Raw genomic sequence first — 23789 nt, forward strand, 5'->3', positions numbered from 1 at the left:
CAGAAGCTTCTTTCATCTCTCTCACATGAGTGGCAGAGGCCCAAACACTTGAGCCATTTTCCACTGCCTTTGTCCAGGCCATTAGCAGAGAGCTACATTCAAAGTGTACAGCTAGGACTTAACATTGACACCCATATGGGATGGTGGCTTTTCAAAAGGAAAAGTTGTGGGTGGCAGACAGTGATGTACATGGTGAGGTAGTGAGGTAGTTTTCAACAATTAAAACGAAATAATACACTAGTTAACTTCACAAGTTTGGAATTCAGCAAAACTTGGAAAATTTTGAGTTAATTACGCATAAAATGCTGACAAATAATAGTTTTGTTTTTTTTTTTTTTTTAGCATCAGCTGGGAGTCTGCTTTTTCAAAACAATCTCTACCCTTTATCCTTTATCATCTTTGAGACAAAGAGTCAGTTTGGAAGATGGTAGAAGCAGCAATGTATGTATTTCCAGGTATGTATCAAAGTCACCATAGGGTAGGAGCTAAGCCACACCAAAACTAAAGTAATAATTTTTACCATTTATTTCTTCAATAGCATTTTTTCCATAAATTAAAAAATGGAGGCTGCTCTAAGAAGTCACTTGACAGAATTAGAAAAGTATACACACAGAATTCATTCTACCACCATGTCAACTAAGTCATCACCTCATCTCTTCCAGGAAGCAACCCAATTATTTATCCATGGATGAATGAATAAACAAAATGCTGTGATGTATAAAGGATTATTCCATATTAAAAAGAAAAACATGTTGATACATTACAACATGGATGAACCTGGAGGACTTGTTAAATAACGTAAGCAAAGGCAAAAGACAAATTTTGCATAATTCCATTTGAGTACCTAATAAATAGTCCAAATCACAGAGCTAAAGCAGAATGAATGGTATTTCCCAGGCAGTGGGGGAGGCAGAATGGGGAGTTTCTGTTTAATGGACAGTTTCAGTGTGACAAGATGAAAAGGTTCTGAAACGGCTGATGCTGACAGTTGTACGTGAACAGACTTAATGTCATTGAACAGCACACTTAAACATGGTTAAATAGAAAATTTTATTTTATCTATATATTTTGCCATTATAAAATTACAAACATGTCAGAAACTGCTCCCTTGCCTCGTAATCTCCCTTGTATTATTCAGCTTAAGAACAATTTTCTTCCACCTATATGTATTACAGCAGCCTTCCATCTACAGAAAAATCAAAACTATATAAATTGCATTTCACAACTATCAAAACCACTTGAGCAGTACCCTCGGAGTATGCTCCATCAGGAACCCTGGTATAACATAGAGTGGCTATCCCACATTCCCAGGTACTGATGCGGTTAGGGTGCTGGGTATAGCTTCTTTTTTCTTGCCTCTACCCCCAGATACAGAAAGAAAAAAAAGTAAATTGGAAACAATGGTCGTATGCCCTTTTCCCTTTTCTCAACCCTTCCCACCCTAATCAGTGGTTCACATGGGCATGCATCCTTCTCAACTATGTAAATATCAAAAATAAAATCTTATCTCCCCCCTTCCAAAAAAAAAAAAAAGCCCATATGGCAAAAGCCTAGGGAAGATTTATTCCAGAGAAGAGCATTATGTGGATAAATACAAGACTATCCCTTTGAAAAAAGGAACTTTAAAGTAAATGGAAAAATTCTAAATCACTTTACTTCCTGCAAGAGAGTCAATCAGCAGTCTCAGACTGTTTGCTATCCCTTGCAAAATTTCACCTTTGTATCTCTGTTCTACTTTTGTCAAATTGTCCTCATTTCTACATTTCCAGTATAGGTAGGCAAGCATGCCAGGTCTCAACATCACACACTCTGCTGCTGTTTTCTGCTTCTGAATAGCCATCTTGTTCTACTACCATATGAGAACTTAACATCTTTCCCTAACTATGTGAGGTTGTGAGTTAAACACTAATAAAGAGATTTGGAGCAATTAAAAATAATTTCAGCATTCAAACACAACTCATTCAAACCCCTACCTCGGTCATTCACTATCTGCCAGAATCAAAGTAACAATGCCTCTTATTTTTTTTCCCCAAAAGTCCTTAAAACTCAGATGCCCTTACTCGCAAAAATGGAATGAAAATTATTTAATAAAAGGTTGTCTCACAAATAAAAACCACAAAGTAATTCTAAAATGTGATTTTTTCCTTCTCTTTCTATAATTTACTGGTTGATATTCTTGTGTAATTGATGAGTAAATTTGAAAATAACTGTTTGCAGACACAATTTGGAAAGGCTTGGGGAAGGTGAATTACCACTACACTTTTCTTAATAAACCTCATTCAGCCCAAGCTGGGCAAATAGGTGGACATCACACTGCTTCACTTCATTTCCAGGAGCCATCTCATGGCTCTGGCAGGGCTTATTTTCAGCATCACAAATTTAGGTATATAGCAGGGCTAAAAGCAGTCTTAATACAAAGTCTAAGCAGCAGTAACCCTTCAAACAAATGACAAAATTAACAATTAGTCAAATCACTTAAAATGACACAGTAACAATCATTTCCAATAGGAATCCTCAATAAATAATGCAGTGAAATTTTATGACATGAAGGTTCAAGTATTTCACAAAGAAAGGAATGTATAAATACAATGCATCTTGAATTTTCTACAAGATACAATAAAATGGTAATCTTAGACTGCCTTTTTAGATACTTTTTTCCCCATATTCCAACATAGCGTCCCAGCATTTTCCATAACGGCAGAAGCATCATCTTTACCTAACAGCTGGACAATGTTCCCAGTCATCCAGGAAATACTCATTGAACATCTTCAATGGGCCACACATCATTCACATAGAGGAGGGGACCAACACTGTGGCAGGGAGCTTCCACCTGCTGCAATAACATCCCATACAGGCACTGGCATCGCATACAGCAGGCCATTTCCCTGCTATATCACCTGGGAAAGCTGCAGGTGGCCCAAGCGCCACCCACTGCAGCCACTTGGGGAGTGAACCAGCAGATGGAAGATCTTTCTCTCTGTCCCTACCTTCACTCTGTAAAAATCTGATTTTCCAATAAAAATAAGTAAGTTGAAAAAAAAAAAGGGTAGATATAGCAGTGCTCAGTACCTCAAATATTTCTGCTCTTGTGGGACTAACATTACATACAGACTGAGAAAAACAAGAGAAGCTCCAATATTTCATAAAATCATTCCTTTACTGGACAAAGTAACATGAAATTTTTTTTTAACAATTTGGAACATTGCCCTTAAGTTCATATCTGGAACTTATTTTAACTCATGAATTTTAGCTATTCTGTTAAAAAAAAATCAAAGGGAGAAAACAATTAGTTGTCTTTTTTCAAATGGATTTTGTTTAGCTGACAGTCACAACTCTTGTATTTCTATTCATAAAATATTTGATTCACTAGATAGCCATACAACATGAACAGTACTTTGCCCTCATGAGGTACTAGATTTCCAACTAATTTTTAAAACTATAATTACAACTTCCTTAGCAAGATGTTTATAAATTATTTTATAATGAATATATCATATGGAGGAAACAAATTTAAACACACAATGAATAAACATTATCAAAATCCAATTTAAATTTTTCAAGCAACTAAGCCTCTTCAAAATGACTACAATTTTAGGACTTAAAACACTTATTTTTCAAGAATACAGACTTTACTAAATTTCAAACTAAGTTTTTATTGCTATGACACAGTCAATATGCCTTTAAAGGTAACCTGGTTATAAACTTATCTAGAAAAAAAGTATCATATACAACAACAGCTTTTCTACAATGTCAGAAAGGACACTCACAGGGCACTGCAAACTTCACACACCTTTGGAGCACAGAGAAATTGTCAATAATCAAAACTGTATGAAGTAATCACAAAATTAAAAATTGTAAATGTTAATAGTTTTAGGCAATTGATTATTTGCACAACAATTTGGAGCTACAGAATGTTTTCTTGTGCTAGCAAAATCTGAAAAATAATTCAAAATAATTATTTTAGGGGAAAAATTTGATTTTATTGCTTATGACAAACATTATAATTGATTATTATTCAGACACTGAAAGCAAGGAAAAACACATTTTAGTATTTACACTACCTAAGGAATTTTTCTTTTGTGGATTTGTTGATTCCATACCATTCAAATGCTCTCTGCAGTGGCTCCTTTCCAGTTCTTCCTTAATTTCCACATTACTCTAGAAAAGCTGTGTATCAGTCACTACAGTAGGTGCTTTATCTGTAAACACATTTAATCGTCGTACCTATCCCACACAGTCATCAGTTCAACCCAACAGATAAACAGAAGCTAAGAGAATAATACAGACTTATGCAAAATCAGAGTAACATTTCTTAATACTCCAAGGTCCTTCGTGTATCCATTATATTATGAAGGCTCTGTATAGCTCTCAAAATAATGCTGTTTCTTTAAATGTGAGTAGGGGAAACTAAGAGGGGAGAAAAGGCAAATAAAAGAAATCCACCCCTTAAATACCTGTAGCTTATTCTTTTTTAAAGATGTATTTATTTTTATTGGAAAGTCAGATATACAGAGAGGAAGATTTCCATCGGATGGTTCACTCCCCAAGCGGCAGCAACAGCTGGAGCTGGGGCTAATCCGAAGCCAGGGGCATCTTCCAGGTCTCCCACGTGGGTGCAGGGGCCCAAGGCTTTGGGCCGTCCTTGACTGCTTTCTCAGGCCACAAGTAGGGAGCTGGATGGGAAGCAGGGCTGCAGGGATTAGAACCAGCGTCCATATGGGATCCTGGTGCATTCAAGGCAAGGGCTTTAACCACTATGCTACTGTGCTGGGCTGACTGTAGCTTATTTTCAAAGCCACCAAAAAACACAACACAAATCACTGATTTTTGTTACTCAATCACCATGTATACCCATGGATACTTCCTAGAAGCTATCACAATAAATCTATACCTTGTATTTGAAATTTTTCATGGCAACAGAATGTCATTCACTTAAAAATACTTGGTTATTCTTATTTAAAGCTTCATACAGTTTCCATCAAGTCATATGTACATGATTAGGGTAGTGGAAGCTTTAATATGTACATACAAGTTTTGGTAAACTTTGGCATCCTTTACAAGGAAATCTAAAATTCTGAACTGGCTGTATTCATTTTGAGTAACAACATGAAAATGATTCTGGAATAACAACAGAAGCAGCTCTATGAACTCTCATACCAGTTAAAAAATAAATAAATAAACCCTTAACTGGCAGAATCATTTTTTTAAATGTAAAGTATCTAGAAACTGCTCTAAGGGGGATATAGGAACATGAAGATACATTTATTCAAGAAAACCAAGCATATCTAAGAACAGCCTGTGGCATTCTGGGCAAGTAGAGCCAGTAACACAACTGTGTTGCCCCTGGTTGACGTTCTCACATCCACGAGAGGAATGGAGCCTGTGCTCCTCGTTACCGCCAAACATGTCTGCCTTACTCACATTTCCAATGCATGATAGCAAGAAGCAAACGGGTGTATCCTTGGAACAAAGAATCTATCGTAAGATCAACAATTTCTCATAAGAGAACACAGGTCAGAAGGCAAGAAGATGGCATATTTAAAGTTTTGAAAGGAAACTTAAACTTCTTTCAAAAAGCAAGTAAAAGATGAGCTTCCAGCATGACAGCACGGAGAGCTTTAGTAAAGTCCCAAGCATTGGGCACTATTGATTCCAATTACAAAATTATAAAAACAGTGTCTATCGCATATACAAATATTTCCACCCACAGTCATTAACAAATTCAAAATAAATCAAAGATCTAAATATAAGATCAAAAACTATAGAACCCTGAGAATCAAACATAGGAGATGTTAATGACATAGGATTTGGCAGTGTGTCGTTACAATTATTTTTAGATTGTTTATTTACTAGAAAGTAACAAAGAGAAAGACATCTTCCGTTTGCTAGTTCACTCCCAAGAAGGCCACAATGGCCAGGGCTGAGCAGGGCTGGCCCGGACTGCCTAAAGCCAGGACAACATTCGCCTCACACCTGTGACAGAGGCCCAAACATTCAAGCCACTTTCCATTTCTCTCAAGTCATCAGCAGGGAGCTGTATGGGAAGTGGGGCACACACAGGCGCCTGCATGGATGCCAGTGTTGCAAGTGGCAGCTTAACGAGTTATGCTGCAAGACCAATCCCTGACGATATATTCTTATAGATATAACACTAAAAACAGGAGTACAACTTACATCAGAATTCAACAAAATTAAAGACTTGTGCTTCAAAGGACAACATAAAGGCAGTTAAAAAAGAAAACAAAAAAAACCCTCAGAAGGTGGAAAACTTACAAATCACATATCCAAGGCCCATTGCGGTAGCCTAGTGGCTAAAATCTTCACCATGCATGTGTCAGGTTCCCATATAGGTGCCTGTTTGTATCCCAACTGCGCTACTTCCCTTCCAGCAGACTGGGAAAACAATCAAGGTCAGCCCAAAGCCTTAGGACCCTGCACCCACGTGGGAGACCTGGAAGAAAACTGGCTCTTGGCTTCAGATTCGCTCAGCTCTGGCCATTGTGGCCACCTGGGGAGTGAATCAGCAGATGGAAGATCTTTCCATCTCCTTTGCTCTGTAAAGCTGACTTTCCAATAAAAATGAATAAATCTTTTTAAAAAAAAAGCATGTATCCAAAAAATATAAAAGCATCACACAACGCAGGTAGAAAACAAAATAGAAAAATGGACAAAAGATCCAAGCAGACATTTCTCAAAAGATATACCAACAGCTAATAAGCACACAGTTATTATCTATCAGGGAACTCCAAATCAAAGCCACAACGATACATGCAGGAATCAAGTCTAGCAGTTAAATATGCCTGCAGCCCATATCTGAGAACTAGAGTCCAATTCCCAACTCAGACTAACCATGACTTCCTGCCAATGCAGAACCCGGGCAAAAGCTATGATGGCTCATGTGACGGTGTTGCTGCCAACAACCTGCCAGACAGTCAATGAGTTCCTGGCTCCTGGCTTTTGGTTCCAGCCCAGAAGCGAACCAGCAGACAAGGGCTTTCTTTCTCAGAAGAGTAAAATTACTGAGATACCACTTTACACCTATGAGAATTACTATAATAATAAATAATAAGCTGGACCCTGCACTGCCTGGCAGACACAGGAGCATCAGATCGGCTGAGCTCCAGCCACTGTGGCTACATGGGGAGTGAACCAGCAAATTGAAGATCTTTCTGTCTCTCCTTCTCACGGTATCTGACTTTCCAATAAAAACAAATAAATCTTTTTTAAAAAACTTGGTTTCTACCTGTTTTCCTGTATGAATGACTAAAATAAATCAACAAAAGAAAAAAATCCTGGACAACAGAATGGTGATTGCTAATTTTTTTTTTCCAAAACAGTAAGATTGTGTACTTGCAAGTAACAATCTGAATGCAGCATGAGTGGGGACCATCACCTCACATTATTTCCTGACACATGTTCTCCTTCCATCAGTTTACTTTTTCAAAAGTGCTGCATTAATTGGAGCGATGGACGGTGCCAGGCCCTGTACTTGTTAGCACATACAAGAAGTTTCTTTGGAGATCTTCCTAATCTAAATGCTGGACTCAGAACCCTAACGAAGAAAAAAGAGAAGCCAGAACAGGTCAACCAACCATCTCAGCTAGGATGGACTATGTCAATCAGTGGATTTTTCAAAGACCTCATAGTGCTTGGAGTGGCAAGATTGACAGCGATTCATAACTGTTGCAATACCAAAACCACTTGAGCAAGAACCTCAGAGCATGCCCTACATCCGGGACCTGGGGAGGGTGGGAAAACGGGTGGGCCTTTTCCCTTCATACCCCTCTTTAAACATGAAGGTAACAATATGGAAAACATACTAGTCTTATCCACTTTCATGTAGCCCTTGAACCTTCTTACCCTAATTAACTATGTAAAGAATGTCAAAATAAAAATTAAAAATTAAAAAAAAAGTACTGCGTTAGTTGTAACCTATCAGCAATTTGCGATCTTTTCAACTGTGCTACATATTACAATTTGTAGTGTTTCGCTGATGCTCCTATTTGCAAAATAATGAGCAGTTTTGTTTTTCTTTTTAAAAAGACTTCACAGGCTCTGCACAATAGCCTAGCAGCTAAGTCCTCGCCTTGCTAGCACCAGGATCCCATACTGGTGCCAGTTCATATATCAGTTACTCCACTTCCCATCCAGCTCCCTGCTTGTGTCCTGGGAAAGCAGACGGCCCAAAGCCTTGGGACCCTGTACCTGCATTGGGAGCCCCAGAAGAAGTGCTTGGCTCCTGGCTTTGGATTAGCTCAGCTCCGGCGGCCGTTGTCCCCACTCGGAGAATAAACCAGCTGACAAAAGATCTTTTTGTCTTCTTCCCTCTCTAAATCTGCCTTTCAATAAAAATAAATCTTTTTAAAAAGTTATACATATATAAAAAAAGACTATTTTGAAGAGTTGCAGAGACAAGGAGAGACAAAAAAGAATCTTCCATAAGCTGAGTCACTAGCCAAATGGTAGAGAAGGTTGAATCCATCAGGAATGCCATTCAGCTCTCCCTTTTGGGCTGCAGGGCTACAACTATCTTCTGCAGCCTTCCTAGACACATCCGCAGTGGTAAGTGCAACAGCTATGACTCAAACCAGTAGTCAAATACGGAATGCCACCGTCACAAGCGATGGCACAACCCACAGTGCAACAGAACTGGCCCCAATCAATTTTATGCTTAATCACATTACTTTCTGGTGCACAATTTGAAACTACCAAGTTTTGAAGCAGCGCATATGTTGCAATATAACAAGCCAATTTACTGATACATAATCTCCAAATATCATCTTCTCTATCTTAAGATGATATAGGTTGAAACTGTTATCTCCAGACTACTGGAAATCTTCAGTAAGAAAATGTATATAAAGTCCCAAGTACAGAGAAGGCACACAATAAACGGAAAGCATTTTAGCAAGTGTTAGCAATCAAGCTCCTGAAACTGATGATTGTCATTCACTCTAGAGAACTCTCATTTTTGAGCTTTCAGAGGTTCCCCATGGAATATTGTATCTAGATCAGCCAGGGAAAAATTATTCTTCCAACAATGATTATGAGGATTTTCTGCTCCTGATATACATAATTGCCTTGATTTTTTTAAAGACAGGAACAACTTCAATAGTTTGAATCCATTTATTACCCTATTACCAAAAACCAAAATTTTATGTGCCTGCTCTAGCAGCAAATAGGTGAACTGGATTAATAGATTGGCATGACCTCTGCATTAAGAATAGAATGAAATATTGGTGAAACATCACTTTTTTTTTTTTTTACAATAGTGCTTTAACTTTAAAAAAATATTCATATGAAAAAGCACATTTCATACTTAAAAAAAAAAAAAGCAAGTTTCAGGGACAGTATCATAATGTAACAGGTAAAAATCTGCTGCCTTCGATGCCAGAATTCCACAGGGGGACAGTTTGAATGAGGGCTTGCTCTGCTTCCAGTGCAGATCCCTGCTAAAGGCCTGGGAAGCTCCTGGCTTTGCCTTGGCCCAGCCCTGGCTCTTGCGGCCATCTGGGAAGTAAACCAGCAGATGCACTCTCTCTCTCTCCCACTCTCCTGAATTTCACAGAATTAAAAAAAAAGTTAAGTTTCAAGCCCAAGATAACTCACCGTATATAAGATATTTTGTACTTGCTCTAAAGAAAATGCGACAATAGGGAGATTCAGGAAACCATTAATAAATAACACCAAAATTATGCAGTACTATAAAACTTACTAATTATCTGTTGGGTAAAAGGATGAACACTTTTAGGTAGAAATACCTCTATCATTTAATAATTAGAGAAAGTCACTTGATTCCAAGTGCCAGGTCTCTACTAATATTAAGCTGACAAGCTTGCTAATCCCAGTCCTACCCTAACAAAATTTCTAAAACCCTTTCTAATTTAATGTTGCTTTAATTATCAAGTAAACCAGGATCAAATTCTTTATACATAGTTATTACATAACTGCAAACCAAAAATTATAAACTAAACACAAATAAACATATTAATGTTAATATAATGTGATAGATGGAAAACTGTCAGCTCCTGAAGCATGAGTTCCTTTGAGTTTTGTATCACTATACTACTGCAATCATATGCCATATGGGAGAATCAGCTTTCTTCTACTTGAATCACTGGACCTACCACTCTACACACTTGCCCCTGACATCAAACATAGCACTCACATGCTAAGCCCACCCCTGTTGCTCTTAATAGGTCACAAATTAAATAGTACAACTGAACACCAAGACATTCCAATTGAAAAGTAACTAAAATATTGAAATGATGTGACTGTTGTTTATAATTAGGCAAACATCCAAGTAGTTCAAAATAATGTGTTCATGTCGAATAGTATAATAAAAGTCATAAACTTAGGAGATGGTATCTCATGTGGAAGTGGATGTTCCACTTCCCTTCCCTTCCAGCTCCCTGCTTGTGGTCTGGGAAAGCAGTAGAGATGGTCCAAAGCCTGGGGACCCTGCACCCTCGTGGGAGACCCAGGAGAAGTTCCTGGCTTCAGATCAGCTCTGCTCTGGCCCTTGTGGCCACTTGGGCAATGAACCAGCGGATGAAGTATCTTTCTCTCTGTATATCTTCCTTTCCAATAAAAACAAATGTTTAAAAAAAAAACTCTCGAGTTGGATGAGAGTGGTAACAAAAATAGAAAGGACATTAAGAAAAATTCTATTATCAGGCTGTCATGGCTAAACAAGCTCATCTCCTCCACCTAATGCTGGCATCCCATATGGGCTTTGGTTCTAGTCCCAATTGCTCTACTTTGCATCCACCTCCCTGCTAGGGAAAGCATTTGGACGCTGTACACGCGTGGGAGACCCAGAAGAAGCTCCTGGCTTCAGATCAGTTTGGCTCGGGCCATTATGGCCATTTGAAGAGCGAAACTGTCTCTCCTGTTGGTAGATCTGCCTTTCACATAAAAACGGGCAAATCTTTTAAAAAGGAAAAAAAAATTGAAGGAACTATTTAAACAATAAAAATTATCTACCTTTGTATCAAGCTATTTTAAAAACAAGGGCAGATGGTTGGCTCAGCAGCTAAGACGTCCCTTGGACGGCTGTATCCCATACTAGAGGTTTGAAATCAGCTCAAGTCCCGAGTCTAGCTTCCTAGTAGTAGACAACCTGGGAGGCAGTAGTGATGTTTCAGGTAGTCAGGTTCACATCATCCACGTGAAAAACCTGAACTGATTTTCAGTCCCCTAGTTTCAGCCTGGCTCAGACCTGGCTACTGCAGGCACTGGGAAAGTGAACCAGCAAGAGATCTCTCAGTGTTTCTGCCTTTCAAAAAATTAGAGAAATACAACCAAACTATAGTAATAATCTCAGGATGCCAGATTCTATCATGTACATTTGGGAGTGGAGGCAAGGGTTATGCAAAAACAGACATGCTTTGATATCCCACTGCTTAAGCAAAAGAAACCACACTGGCACACTGGGAGAGTACAGTCCTTCTATAACCCAGTTTCCATTTCTCCATGACCTTTCAACAGATATCGACAGACAGCAGCTGTCTGTGAGATGAAGGAACTGAGGTTGGGAGAGTGCTCAAAGACAACAGAGGTGTTTCACTTTTAACTTAGTACTCCATTCAGTGACAAGAAGCCCAAGTCAAAAACAGCAGCACCCCCTCACATGAGAGCTCCATTAATACCATTCTTTTATTCCCTACACCACTATCTCTTACCATTTCTCAACACAACTGGTAAAATACTGTTGCAGTCTCAATTCCCATACTATCCAAATCTCTTCCAACAAACCTAGCACAATTATCTTCCAAAACTTAACTCATGACACTTATATCAACCACCTGAGGGGCCTGTATTTTACATCAAAATTCTGAGCCCAAGTTTGACATCTACTTGACTCCAGGTCCCTGCACATTTGGGAGGTAGAGGAAGCAATGATCATGGGAAACCTAGAATGACTCCCTAGCTTTGTCCTGACCCAGGTCTGGCAGTTATGAGCATTTGGGAATGAATCAATGGATGAAAGAACTCTGCTTTTCTTTATTAAAGATTTACTTACTTATATTTAAAAAGGAAGAATTACAAAGAGAAAGACCTTCCATGTGCTGCTTGACTTCCCATTACTGCAACCTCCAGGGCTAAACCAGGTCAAAGCCAGGAGCCAGAAGCTTATTTCCAGGTCTCCATACGACTGCAAGAGCCCAAGCACTTTGGCCATCCTCTGCTTCCTTCCCAGGTCATTAGCAGGCTGTCAGATCAGAAATTAAGGGCCCGGCGGCATGGCCTAGCGGCTAGAGTCCTCGACTTGAACGCACCAGGACCCCATATAGGCGCCGGTTCTAATCCCGGCAGCTCCACTTCCCATCCAGCTCCCTGCTTGTGGTCTGGGAAAGCAGTCGAGGACGGCCCAAAGTTTTGGGACCCTGCACCCATGTGGGAGACCCAGAAGAAGTTCCTGGCTCCTGGCTTGGGATTGGCATAGCATCGGCCGTTGCACTCACTTGGGGAGTGAATCATTGGATGGAAGATCTTCTTCTCTGTCCTCCTCCCTGTATATCTGACTTTGTAACAAATAAATAAATCTTAAAAAAAAAAAGAAATTAAGCAACCAGGATTCGAATGGGTGCCCATATGGATGCTGATGCTGCAGGTGGAGGCTTAGCCTACTACACCACAGTACAGGTCCCTCTCTGCTTTTCAAATACGATGCAAATAAGCAAACATAAAACTTAAACCCAAGTCCCCTAAAATGGCACTACGTTCCTCCTTGTGGTGTTAGACAAACTCAAATTCTCTAGTTTCTTCCACAATATGTCCTATCCCAATCTCCAATGTTAGTTCCATATTCTACTAGTTCTTCCTCTAAAACACTATACTTTCAGGCATCCATTTATAAGTAATGACCCTCAGTTTTTCCTCCAGGGCACATATGGCAATGTCGGAAGACATTTTTAGTTGTCTCCACTGGGGACAGAGGGTACATTAGTGACACCTACAGGGCAGAGACTTCAAAGATGATTAGGATAGCATCCCACAAGAAAAAAATAATCTGGCCGAAACTGTCAGTAGTTTCAAGGTTAGGAAAACCAGCGTAACCTCAAATTGTTCCATTTGCCTGAAAACTCTTGCTCTAATTCATAAGGCCATCAAAATGGTACAACTCTCCAAACCAACAAATCTTACTCAACTGCTTTCTTCATCTCTTTTGACCACTGAACTTTACATTTCCCTATTTAATACAGCTCTTATTACACGGAATAATTAACTGTCTGGCACACTAAACCTTATAGTCTTCAAAACAGAGGTTAATCATCTTTATATATCACTGTGCCTAAGATAGCATTAAAGTAATCAATCCAATTATTTAATTGTTAGAATAAGACAGCAATTAATCCAGCCCATATGCTTTGTTTTAGTTTCCTGCTGGTAAGATAGTTACAACTAGAACCAAGCCTTCTAACTGAGATCAGGGCTTTTTACTATTACCCACTACACTCAACCGGGCTGAGAGAAGTTGTGGTCATCAACAAAGGATAGTTCAGATGTAGACAAGGTAAGTCTCAGGAAATTTCCCAGAGTCATCTTCTCAGGGATTGTTTCTGAAGAAACACAAAGAAACAGAATGTGGGGCAGGAATTTCACACCACAGTTGTAGTTAAGTGGATACCCACATCAGGATACCTGAGTTCCAGTCCTGACTCTGCTTCTAATTCCAGTTTCCTGTTACAGTGCACCCTCAGCAGTTGTCAGCTAAGGTAATTAGGATCCTGCCATCCATTTACAAGACCCAGATCGAGTTAACAGCTCCTAGCTCTGATCTGGCCCAGCCCAGCACAACAGCTCAGTGACTAAATCCTCACCTTGTATCTACCGGGATTGTGTATGGGCACTAGTTCGTATCCCAACTGCCCAACTTACCTCTCAGCTCCCTACTTGTGGCCCAGAAATGCAGTAGAGGATGGACCAAAGCCTTGGAACCCTGAACCTGTGTGGGAAATTCAGAGGAAGCTCTTGGCTTTGGACCAGCTTAGCTTTGGCTATTGTAGCCACTTGGGGAGTGAACTAGCAGATGGAACATCTTTGTCTCTCCTCTCAGTAAAACCTGCCTTCCCTATAAAATATCTTTAAAAATCCCTTGCTAATAAAAATCAGGAAAAGAATTAGCATTTCCAACTGGAAAGAATTGGAAAATATTTCATGAAGACAGTATGTGAGCTAAACATTAGACCACAGACAAGGCAGAAAAGGAGCTTCAAGGGAAAAAAAAGCCATTGAGATGTAAAAAGCTTCAGCACTGATATCAATTATGGACAGTTTGGGTATAAGAATAAAAAATAATGTAAGAAAACTACATCAGAATTGACCCAGCAATTGCAACCACTACCTGATTGGAGTGATGGACTGTGTCAGGCCCTGTACTGGCAAGCACACACAAGAATCTGGTCTGAGATCACCTCAGACAAAGTTTCTTTGAGGATCTCCCCAATCGAACTGCCGGACTCAGAACCCCAACCATGAAGTGCAGGTTCCATGGTCTGACCATGGAGTGCAAGTGCCAGAGCTGACCCTCCGCAGACGCTCAGATGGAGCAGTGGACAGCATATCCAGGTGCACATGGAGGACTATGGCAGTCTATCAGAACCTGCAGAGGACACCTGGCACCACAACAGAGGATAGAGGACAGAACAAATCAATCAACTACCCCAACCATGTGTTGGCAGTCAAAATCTGGGCAAACGGAGACTGTAAGTGGACTATGTCAACTAGTGGATTCTGCAGCGATTTCATCGTGCTTGGATTGGCAAGATTGGGAGCAATTCTAACTGTTGAATTATCGAAACCACTTGAGCAAGACCCTCGGAGAATGCCCCACATCAGGGACCTGGGATGGGTGGGAGGCTGGGTGGGGCTTCTCCCTTTTTCTCCCCCTTTACCCCAGACACAGACAAATAAGTGGAAACAATAGTCTTACCCACTTTCCTGTAGCCCTGGACCCTTTTGTGCCCTAATCAACTATGTTAAGACTGTCAAAATAAACTAAAAAAAAAGAAAAAAAGAAAAAGAAAACCACATCAAAATGACCTCATTTCAGGCCTATGATGGACACCACAGAATACACCCATATGCTATATCAGAGTTAGGATTCAATCCCTGCCTCCAGCTGCTGATTGTAGCTTCCTTCTTAATGTGGGCCCTGGGAAGCAAGGTGATGACTCAAGCAGTCAGATCCCTAGGAACCCATACAGGAAGCCTGCACTACGTTCCCAATTCCTGGCTTCAGCCTGGTCTATCCAAATCCAGGGGCTAGGAGCTTCTTGCAGGTCTCCCATGTGGGTGCAGGGTCCCAACGCTTTTGGACCATCCTTTATTGCTTTCCCAGGCCAGAGGCAGGGATTTGGATAGGAAGTGGAGCAACTGGGACATGAAACTGCAGCAGTGGCAAGGTGAAGATTTTAATCACGGAGCCATCATGCCAGGCCCAGGAACATGATTCTGTGCTTGTATAGTTGAAACGCAGCCAAAATATCTTCCCATGATTTTTTAACTGACATGATTCCCTTTCTGATGATGCACTGAGAATAACTAAAGAAATCCTCGGCTGACATTTATATAGCTCAGATAATGACATGTACTGAAATCAAACAAAGAATACAACTTTAGGTACTATGTTAGGTTCTTCCTGTAACCCTTCATCTGACCACAAAATTCCTCCTGCCTCAAAACTGAGTAAGCTGCAAGAATTTGGGATAATAAATATCTACAAAGGAAACAATACATATAAGTATTTTCTCTAGTTATTCCCATAAAAATCTAGATGGTATATACAGTATAGCATCCTCCTTCAAAACACAATGCCTTTGTGAAGATGTGACAAATATTTCAAAGCCAGAGTCAAGTTTTTAAAAGATTGTCCCATTCTCAGAGCACAAAACAGCATTATAAAATTCCTGACTACCGTCACTTTTCAAACACAGGCTTTATATTATTTGCTGTAATTTCCTATTTTACTCTAAATATTTTGTCCACCACTGAACAAGGTTAACAAGCAAAACCTAACCTAGTAAGATTAAAGATTCACATCCCTTATCAGTTCTAAATCAAGTATTTAAGACCTTCAGAGGATGCATTTTTACTTTTTTCTTTTACTTTTATATACAACTACATACAAAATGGAAAATAAATATGTAAGATAGTGATGCAAAAATTTAGTGAGGCTGCAAAAACCAAATTGTTCTCCAACAGGCATTTATCATCTTGCAATAAAAAAAAAAAAAAAACCCTTCAGTCAGTTAATGCACAGAAGCCCGAGACTGACTTAAGGGAGGCAAAGATTAGTACTATATTATTATAACACATGAAAGAGACCACAAAATTCAAATACACCTCAGAGAAGACTAGTTAATATTTATAGTAGGAAAAAAGTAAAGAAACAGAAAGCAGAGCTAATTACAAAATTCTTAAAATAGACTCTACTGTACGTAACTACACACAAACTGTAACACATGCACTGTCATCTCATTTTCCAAGCCACAACACATTAGAAGGAAGAGAGAAAACACAAACTAGAACCACAAATTACAACAACGAAAACAAATCACAGTGAAAATCTTAGGGGAAAAAAGCTAATTCCAAAAAGCTGGAGCAGGTGTTACAGCACAGTGGCTGAAGCAGCCACTTAGGGTACCTGCTACCTTGTAGCAAAATGGGGAAAATCTGTTGGGGGTGGGAGTTTGGGGGGGAATCCCAGTCTACACGAAATTGTACCACATAATTCAAAAAAACTTCTTTAAAAAAAAAAAGGATATCTGCTACCCCATAGCAAAGGAGAGGAAGGAAGGGGACTGCTCCAGGCTGAAACCAGGAGTCTGATACTGCATCTGAGTTCTCCTATGTGGTTAAGAAGGGCCCAAATACGTGGGCCATCCTCCACAGCCTTCCCCAGGTTCATTAGCAGGGAGTTGGATAGGAAGTAGAGGACAGCACTGGTTGTCAGCATCATGACAGCTTAAACAGTTGTGCTATGATGTCAGCTCCATCAAACATCTTAAACAACAGAGTAACTTAATAACCAGATCTTAAAAACTCTAAGATGTATCTTTAGGAAACTTTCCACGAGGGGCTAGCGTCACAGGTGGTAGCTTAACACAGGTGCCACATCAGCTCCGATGCCTATTTTTTAAACTACTTCAAGCTGTGTATCGTATGAGCCATTCTATCTCACTTACCTTGTATTCAGTTACCTTGTATACAATATAGCACACAGTGAGCCTTTTAAAACGTAGTTATTGCACTTAAAATGAAATATAGATTCAAGACATTATCAAAGCAATAAACCTGAAGAAAAGCAGGAGGTGCTGAAAACTTTTAAAAACAGATTTTCCATCTACTGTAAATGGAGGGCAACACACAATCAGGTATTTCAGCTTCTGGTTCATTCCCCAAATACTCCCAACGGCGAGGCTGGGGTCCAGAACTCTATCCGGCTATCCCACATGGGTTGCAGGGACAGGCTCTTGCGCCATTAAGTTACTGCCTCTCAGGACACATTAGCAGAAAGTTGAATTGGAGGTGGTAAACGATTCAAACTCCTAATATGCTATGCAGACATCCAAACAGGTAGCTTAACTGGTTGCATCATAAAACCCAACTAAAAATTAATCATCAATTCTAGTGGTCCCCAGCTAAGAAACTTATTAGAAATTCAAGGGTTCCACTAAAACTCTGGGAGAAGGCCCCAGCAATGTTTTAACAGGTCCTCTAGGTTTGAGAACAGATAGTATAAACAATGCCTGCCAAATAGGTCTTGGACTAAATGCAGCCTACTGTTTATGGATAGCCATAGCTAACGAAGGATTTCACACAGAAGCATTTGCAATCAATACTAACTTTAAATCCTAATTAAGCAAAACAACTGTATCATCCACACGCACATACCAAACTGTCTCATTAGACTTGAGTTATATAATTTAACTCAACTGTCATTATATCATTAATTTGATTTAAAAAAAAAAAACAACTTTGTCCCATGTCCTCATTTTTGTCTCTTTTCCCAGCAAAGTTCAAAATATTATCTGGCCCTTTACAAAAGTTAGCTTTCTGATCTTTGGAGATGTTACCGAGCAGAGTAATTAAATCTTTCTGCACTATCTTGTACCAGACAAAATACTATTAGGTAGAACACAGGTCTGACAACATGGCATCTTCTGTGCTCACTCAGAAGTTTTAAGCAGGGGCTGGCATTGCAACACCTGCAATCCCAGAGTGCTGCTTCGCTTCTCAGCTGCTGCAGTTTTGATCCAGTTTCCTGCTAATGCATCTGAGAAAGCAGCAAAGGATGGCCCAACGCACCCACAGAGTGAGCTGGTTGCCTGGCCCAGCCCCACCAGATGAGGCCTTCTGAACTGTAACCAGGCGATAAAAGATCTCTGCCTTTCAAGTAAATAAATCTTACAAAAAAGAAGAAAAGGTGTTAAGTAGTTGAAAGGAAAAAACTAAGTAGTTCAGAGACAAGACCAGAAAGAGAGATGTAACTGACAACCTGAACTTAAAACTTTCAATGGCTACAAAACTCGCCAAGAAGGAGATGGCTCTACAGGATATACAGACAGCCTTTTCCTACTCCCCCTTCGCCTTCCCAATTCAGATGATAGATGGGACCAAATATCCAAGTCTACAGTTCAAAATCATCCTAAAGAAAATAATTCCTTTGGAAACAGTTCCTAACATGGGTCTAACAGGTTCCAGCTCAATTTCAGAATGGATAAACTGCAAGATATCATAAGATGGACCAATTCTACGGGCCAGGCGGTGGTGCAGTGGTTAAGGTCCTCGCCTTGCACGCCAGGGATCCCATATGGGCGCCGGTTCTATTCCTGCGGCCCCACTTCCCTTCCAGCTCCCTGCCTGTGGCCCGGGAAAGCAGCAGAGGATGGCCCAAAGCTTTGGGACCCTGCACCCACGTGGGAGACCTGGAAGAGTCTCCTGGCTTCGGACCGGCATAGTATCGGCCGTTGCGCTCACTTGGGGAGTGAATCATCAGATGGAAGATCTTCCTCTCTGTCTCTCCTCTCTGTATATCTGCCTTTCCAATAAAACAATAATAAAAATAAAATCTTCAAAAAAAAAGATGGACCAATTCTACATGAACAGTTCAAAGTACTATATATATACACAAAACCAGAGATTTCGCCATTTTTTCTGAACAGTATTAGTCTAGAATACTAGTTTACAGTACACAAAGGTAAAGGACAGCATCCCTTCCTGGCATTATTATTACGCCAACTAGCGAATTTACTGCAAATTTTGAGTCCTACAAAGGTAATGGCTAGAATAATTTAACCATTAATACGATGTTAGCCACAGAAATCATTTCATGAAGAAGACAGTCTATACATGCTACGTTGGCCAAATTACTTCATTGGAGCAACTTTACTCATAGCAGCGTCAATACAGAAAACGAATGGCAAAAGTAGCAGAATATGCCATTTCTGCCCCCCAAATTAAGATACTATTCCTCCTAAACTTGACTTTGGGCTCACTACAATTAAGAATGAAATTCTACTACTAAAAAGAGGTAGCAGAGAAATTCCACTGGCTTATGTGGTAGCACAAGAAATACTTCTTAAAATGTTCGGTTTCCCATAAAGTACATACATCAGAGTATCTCAAACGGTTCAAGGAAAATGGGATTTAAAGCTAATTTTATTTTGCTGTAAAATGAAGTTGAAGTTCATGCATAAGAGGTCTTCAAAAAGTTTAAGGAAGGACTGATGTTACAGAATAGCAAGCAAAAACAACCCATGGCAATGCCAGCATCAAGTGGGTGTCAGTTTGTGCCCGTTGCTCCACCTGCCACTCAGCTCCCTGCTAATTGGGAAAAGCAGCAGCGTATGGCCCAAATGTTTGAGCTCCCGCCACCCATGTAAGAGACCCAGATGAAATTTTAGGCTTTAGCCTCGCCCAGCACTGGCCGTATCTGGGGTATAAACCAGCAAATTGGAAACTCTCCATCTGTCCTTTCAAATAAATAAATCTTTTCAAAAATGTTCATGAAAATGTATATTAAAAAAAAAAAACTATGCATAGACATTGAAGACAAAGGGAGCTCAAATCTTCCCTTATCCCAAAATGAACTTGAAAACAAAACAAAAAAAACCTTGCGACACACAGCCCCTGTTGTGTGGGGTTTTTAGGGCCCAGTTCCAGTCACAAATGTACTCAATTACAATGTCAGAAGCGTAACACCTAGGCAAATATTTTGAAAAAGCAGAACCAAAGATTCTGATAACATCACCTTCAGGGAATTACTGAGCAACACTGGAAACCCATTTGCTGATGGATGTATGCATAGGGTATACAGGGGGTGTGTGCAAATCCTTTGAAGCTCACAGAATATAGCAGAGGCAGGTTTGAAAAACCTTACATACAGTATCTCATCCTAAGAATGTGTCTTTTAGCACCTTTTTCCTTAAAAGTACATCACGTAATTATGTTATAAACAGTAATGAATAAATCAAGCCCCAAGATACTATGTGCCATAATTTCAAGAGCATAAACTTTAATGATCACTGAAGTCCTATTTTCTAGAATGAAATTGTACAGAAACATCTTTAGGAATTTGATATCACATTAAAAATGCTCAGATTTCCACTCTTTACACAGAACTTAGCACAATGGACCAACAAATTGTTTGTTATTTTGTCCATTGCAAAAACAATTCTCAACCAATAAAGTTGCCAAATAACACTACAAAATGCAAAATCAAACTTAGTTTTGGAAAGTTTTTGGGAAAATTAAGCTGATTTTTTTAACCAAAATTCAGAAATCCCAAATTATCTCAATAACGATTTCATGTGAAATCAACTATTCCTTTATCGATGACTTAAACTGGAGATACTTATTTTTTATAAATATCCTTAATGAATATTAAGTTGCCTAACATTACTTTTAATTCTAAACAAACTAAGCAACTAAACTATCAGCCTGAAAAGATTGGAAAAAATGTGAAAGGCGATAAACCTGTTTACTGTAAAGCTTTAATACAGCCCTTGGCCAATCCAGGTATTCCTCAAATTGCAAACAATTTCAATATTCTTATAAAGAACAGTGCAGCAGACAAAAAAATCCTACCTGGTTTATAAAAAGAACAATCATTGTCATTTCACTAATAAGGCACAATAGTTGAGGCATCACTAGTTGATTAACAGCTCTCAGTAATTTGTAATGGTAATAATACTACCTATATAAGGTAATACTGGAAAATGGTTATCAATTATGACATATTTAATCACTAACTGAAAATATGCTAACTGAAAATACTTGAGGAAAAATCACCTTATTTATCCATTTGAAAGTTCTATAACAAACTTAGAACAATAGCTAGTTAGCTAGTGGTTTTCAACTTTTGACTCCATGTAAGAATAATCCACATTGCTTTAAAAATATACCTTTACCCATGCTTCATTTATCAGAACAGTACAATCAGTCCCTGGGGCTGAAACACAGAGATGAGTGTATTTTTTTTAAATTCTCCCAAGTGATTCCAATATGCAATCAGAGTTGCTGTCCAAGGCACTAACTTCTCATTAGTCTCTGGGTTAAAATGCAGAAACACAGCAATAAAAATGACTTTCAAAGACATAGCTCCTAAAAGAACCAAATGGAAACTAAAATCACATCTCTCAGATTTTTTTCTTTTAAAAACAAATTTAAAAAGCAAAGAAAAAAAACACAACATTTTAATATTCAGAAGGTATAACCAGGCAGGGGAGACAACACAATGCAATTATGAAAATATTCCTTTAGAATAAAAACCAACTAATTCCATACCCGCAAGGGTGGGATTTCCCCTCCTCCGATTACTGCCAGAAGTCTTACAAGAGGACTAAATCTTTAATGTATATCCCTGTAAATTTCAAGCAACTTTAACCTGCTTTAAAGATTGGTCTGATATCAAAATTCTGAAAGCATGAAAAACACTAAAAATTGATAAAGTAAAAAGATTGAACGAATGCTTGCATGTATCCAATTAGTGAACAATTAGATGCCTGGCAAGTTCCAGAAAAACACATGATTTCCAAAGTATAAGCAGTATTAATTACCATGTTATAAAGAGAAATTATATAAGGAGCTATCCACAAAATCCTGTATCCTCTTGAGGTATCACAAATTGAATCTCAAGATCCTGAAAAAAAAAAAAAGATGCAGAGTAAATCCTATCCGGGCACTGCACTTACAGGAGAATCTAACATCAGAAATTGAAATAATCTGCTGAAAAAGAGAATTCTGCCCTTCAAAGCTACTTTCTGAAGAATATATCACTTGCACAGGATGTTTCCAAAGGTACATATTCCCTCCAGAAATCTTCTCAGGAATTATCAAGGTCAGAAAAAAAACAAAAACAAACCCGCCACCCCCAAAAAACGAAAACAGCAGGAGAACATTAAGAAATGCAGTTGAGCAAAAACACAATAAAGACGGTAGAGAGAAGATAATCCAAACAGTCCAACTGACTTCTTCACCAATTAGAGAAAAACAAAAGAACTAAAATATAAAAATCCTCTTGAGATCGCCCTGGGAAGACCAATTTCAACACTTAAGGCTTCCCCTCTAAACACAGGAACAGTAAGATTTAAAGGGCTAAAATAAAGTATGACAAAGCATTTGAGTTTACAATCTCAGACATCTTTGTACATTTAATATATCAATCTTCCAAGAATCTGGAAGGCGTCTGCTGAAACCAAAATGGCAACCCACTGAAATCAGTACACCAGTGCAAGAAGAGTTTACGTTCTTTAAGTTCACACGAACAGGTTAAGAAAGCCAAGCTGGTTTTAGTTGAGTCCTTATCTTAACAGTAGATAATGAGCTGGAAGTGATGATTAAATACCTGCTGAAAAGTTTCCTAAACAAAGCACCGAAAATTATTCTTCCTCAATAGTGAAAAGTACATAAAGAAAACACAGAAAATCCGTAGGTTTGTAGATTAAAGAATACCATCAATATTTCTCCCCACCCCATCAAGTATGGCTAGTCAGCTTAAAGCTCAAGTCATCTAGCAAACCTCGGTCGGAAGCAACTGAACACACCTGTGAACTGTGGAAAATTCAATTTATACTAGAACTACGCAACTTCTCGAAAAGAATACGCTTCATTTAAACAGCTTCGATAAAAGATGTCACAAACGCCCATGAAGGTTGCAGCCCCTACAAAATTCCAAAGATCCGCCTTCTCTATTAACTCCGTGTATTTCAGAATGAATGAAAAGGCAGCCGTTTTTCAAGCCTCCAACCCCAGATCCCGAGTATCTGAAGGACCTCACATCAAGAAACTCACACAGCCTTAGATTTCTGCAGAAATAGTTAAAAACAGGAGGGTGGCACGTCCGAGCTGCCTTGGAAGGGCGCTCGGCATCCCAACGTCTGGGGCGGCCTCGGGCTCGGGCGAGTGGCGGGGCCGGGGGCGGGAGCGGGCGGGGGCGGGGGGCGGAGCCGGCCGAGCACCCGGCCTCGCCTCGCGGACCGCGGGGCCGCCGAGGAGCTGCGGGGGAGCGGGGGCGCGCGGGGGGCGGGGACGGGGGCCCCGGCGTCGGGCCCGAGCGCCCCGCCGCGCCAGGGCCTAGCTCGGCCGTTCCCAATCGTTCCACCTCAGCAATGGCGTTCGGTGTCAAGTGGAACGAGCCCGGGGAGGCGGGCGGCCCCGACTTGGCCGAGCGCCGGCGGCGGCTCCGGCGGGGGGCGCCCCGAGCCCCGCGCTGACCCGGCCCCCCGGGGCGGGGGGGAGGGGGCACCGGGGAGGGGGGGCAGGGCGCCGCACACCCCGCCCGG

General features: G+C 40.0%; 1 protein-coding gene across 4 annotated transcripts in view; it reads right to left on the minus strand.

The window, feature by feature from the left end:
- The window catches only part of USP9X (ubiquitin specific peptidase 9 X-linked), a 107652-nt gene that overhangs the window by 82103 nt on the left and 1760 nt on the right, over positions 1-23789 (minus strand). The window contains exon 3 of one of the 4 annotated variants that reach the window (XM_040999787.1): positions 22065-22147. The exons of 2 other annotated variants lie outside the window; for them this stretch is intronic. The gene's annotated coding sequence lies outside the window, so the exon portion shown is untranslated. Of the gene's footprint in view, positions 1-4061; positions 4479-22064; positions 22148-23789 lie in introns of those variants that run through there. One more of the 4 variants, XM_040999821.1, reaches the window with a different exon arrangement.

This window comes from Ochotona curzoniae, unplaced genomic scaffold, assembly GCF_017591425.1.
Source record: "Ochotona curzoniae isolate NIBS_2020 unplaced genomic scaffold, NIBS_Ocur_1.0 contig_1274, whole genome shotgun sequence".
Lineage (NCBI taxonomy): Eukaryota > Metazoa > Chordata > Mammalia > Lagomorpha > Ochotonidae > Ochotona > Ochotona curzoniae.